Source organism: Apium graveolens, chromosome 7 (assembly GCF_009905375.1).
Source record: "Apium graveolens cultivar Ventura chromosome 7, ASM990537v1, whole genome shotgun sequence".
Taxonomy (NCBI): Eukaryota; Viridiplantae; Streptophyta; class Magnoliopsida; order Apiales; family Apiaceae; genus Apium; species Apium graveolens.
This window is the reverse complement of record NC_133653.1, coordinates 152932717-152935979: the sequence shown is the minus strand read 5'-3', so window position 1 is coordinate 152935979 and position 3263 is coordinate 152932717. Positions and strand designations below refer to the sequence as shown.

Sequence of the window (3263 nt, the reverse complement as noted above, 5' to 3'; positions counted from 1 at the left end):
TCATCCAGTTTCACCTTCCTTGAAAGAATAGTCTTCATAAACTTCGCATAACTAGGCATTTGTTCCAGAGCCTCAGCGAAAGGTATATTGATGTGAAGTTTCTTGAACACCTCCAGAAACTTCCCGAACTGTCTATCCAGCTTTTGTTGCTGCAATCTCTTAGGAAAAGGTGGTGGAGGATAGAGCTGTTTCTCCCCTGTATTAGCCTCAGGCAGAGTGTGTTCAACAGTAGTCTTCCTTGGTTCCGCCGCTTTCTCCTTTTGCTTAAATTCTTCATCTCTAACTTCAGCTTTGACTTCTTTTGCCTTTTCAGCATCAGCTACTTTTCCAGACCTTAAGGTAATAGCCTTGACTTGCTCTTTAGCTTCCTTCTTTCCTGGTACTTCCGTGTCACTGGGAAGAGTGCCAGGTTGACGATTGAGCACTGCATTGGCTAATTGACCGATTTGATTTTCCAAGGTCTTGATAGAAACTGCCTGACTCTTGCACAACAGCTTAAGTTCCTCAAAATCAGCACTAGTAGGTGCAGCTGCACTTCCCTGTTGAGGATATGATTGCCTTGTAGCATACTGCTGTGGTTGCTGGAATCCAGGTGGGTTAAACTGTTTACTCACTCCTTGCTGATATGGTGGCTGAATAGCATTCTGATTATTCCCCCAGCTGAAATTTGGATGATTTCTGTTGTTAGGATGATAGGTCGCTGGCACAGGCTGCTGTTGTCGCTGATAATTATTCACATATTGAACAGATTCGTTGACAAGAGAACACTGATCCGTAGTATGAGAACCTGCACAAAGCTCACAAACCATAGCTATTTGATTAACTCCATACGTAGCCAAAGAATCAACCTTCATTGATAGCGCTTGGAGCTGGGCTGCAATAGCGGTGGCTGCATCAACTTCCAGAATACCTGCTACCTTGCCTGATGTCATCCTCTGAGTTGGGTTCTGATGTTCATTTGCAGTCATCGTCTCGATAAGATTATACGCCTCAGTATAGCTTTTAGCCCATAAGGCGCCTCCAGCTGCTGCATCGAGCATGGGCCGAGATTGGGCCCCCAAACCATTATAAAAACCAGTGATTACCATCCAATCCGGCATTCCATGATGTGGACATTTTCTCAACATTTCCTTGTAGCGTTCCCAAGCCTCGCACATAGATTCTGTAGGTTGCTGCGCAAACTGAGTGAGAGCACTCCTCATAGCAGCAGTCTTTGCCATTGGATAAAACTTCACCAGAAACTTTTGTGCAAGATCTTGCCACGTAGTGATGGACCCAGCTGGTTCAGAATGTAAACAGTCTTTAGCCTTATCCCTCAGTGAGAATGGGAAGAGCCTCAACTTGATAGCCTCATCAGTCACGCCATTATACTTAAAAGTGCTGCAGATCTCGACAAAATTCCTTATGTGCATGTTGGGGTCTTCAGTTACCGCTCCTCCAAAAGAAACAGAATTCTGCACCATCTGAATAGTGCCCGGCTTGATTTCAAAGGTGTTAGCTTGAATAGCCGGATGAAGGATGCTTGACTGAATGTCATCAATTTTAGGCCGAGAAAAATCCATAAGAGCTGGATCAGCTTGAACAATACGATCTCCCATGTTTACTGGTTCTTTCTGCTCAGTTCCTGAATCCGAATCCTCAAAATCTAACTTCTCCGGTGTATCAAGAACTTCGTCTTTCTCCTCAGCTGTATCTAAGGTCCTCTTGCGAGCACGAGAACGAGTTTGCATAAACGCTTGCTAAAGTACCTGAAACACAACCGAAAAGAGTAATTAACTACTACGTCCTAATCACTGAGTCCTAATGACCAATGATGGTAAGTACATAAACTAAACAAATACGCCGAGTCCCCGGCAGCGGCGCCAAAAACTTGTTAGGGCGAAATTACGCACTAATATTCACGCAAGTATACGCGTTCGCAAGTAATATAGAATACTTTCTAGTTCGTTCCCTCAGAGACTCAGACTAATTTATTGTCTAATTTAACTCACTCACCAATGTATGACTACTTCTCAATGTTAAGATAATAACACTTAAAATTGTTGATTAAATATTAACTATAATTAACTACTTAATTAACCACTTAACTAACACTTCAATTTATCAATAATAAAACACTCATGAGATCACAACTTCATTATTACTTCCTTCTATAGCCATAGTTATTACCTTTAGCATGTGACAGTGATGATGTTAATCGAATAACACGAAACTGATAAAAGCCAACTTTCATTGTACTAATACCATTCTACCAAACATCCACAATTAAGATAGAAGTTGAATAGTCATCAATTATGTTGAGTTCCTATATGTCTACAGAAATTGACAACACAACGATTTAAGCACAAGTTATCCTTTTTTGATTATATAGGGCAAATAAAACTGTTAGAGTTACCCACTAATCATGCACAACGTACATGAACCTATGCTAGCATGGCAAGTTCTAAATCTCAAGATCCACCGTCGCTTCACAAGAGATTAACACCCTATCTTATATGTTCGCGACGCACATAAGACGAATACGCACAACCAATACTAGATATCATGCAATCATCACATACTAAAGTATTAAACAATTAACTAAAGAATTCCATAATAAATCCGTTGCAACCCCATGATCACGATTAGCCCATAATAGAACTTATCGCCATCATGGGTTCATATGAAATCATGATAAACAAACACAAGAAAATAATAACTAAACTGATTATATTAAAACAGAGTACGTCACAAGAGTAAATAAGTTAAAGCAAGAAAACTAGTATCCAACGTTACAACAAAACAAGAATCACAAGAATATATGCTTCCTCTTCGTTGCTGTGTGCTAAATCGGTCTTCTTCCTTATCTCCTTCGCTTCTTGCAAAACACAATCTAAAACATAATCTCCTCTTAATACTCTGTGAAAAACGTCTCAAATCTACCTATATAATAGTCCCATAAAACTCAGATTACATAGAAGTTGGAAGCCAAACAGAAGTAGAAGTCTAAAATAATATATCTTTTTCCCCGACCCTGCGCGGCCGCTCAGCATTTCTGCGCGGGCGCGCAAGGCTGCTGCGCGGCCGCTCAGCATTGCTGCGCGGGCGCGCAGGACCCTTCTGGAAAAATTCCATGTTTGCTCCGTTTCTTCGCCGTAATCTGCCCGTTCTTTTCCTCTCGCAAAGGTGAACACATGCCAAGGCTTATTCTTGATGATTCCTCCTCCAAAATGCAACTAATACCCTGAAATGCATAAACACTAGAAAAACGCATCAAATACACA

At 41.1% G+C, this 3263-nt stretch overlaps 1 non-coding gene across 1 annotated transcript; it reads left to right on the top strand.

The window, feature by feature from the left end:
- The first annotated feature begins 1098 nt into the window (after window positions 1-1098).
- Window positions 1099-1205, top strand: LOC141675654 (small nucleolar RNA R71). Its single transcript, XR_012556296.1, has one exon. It is a non-coding gene; the product is annotated as a small nucleolar RNA R71 (small nucleolar RNA).
- The last annotated feature ends 2058 nt before the right edge of the window (window positions 1206-3263 follow it).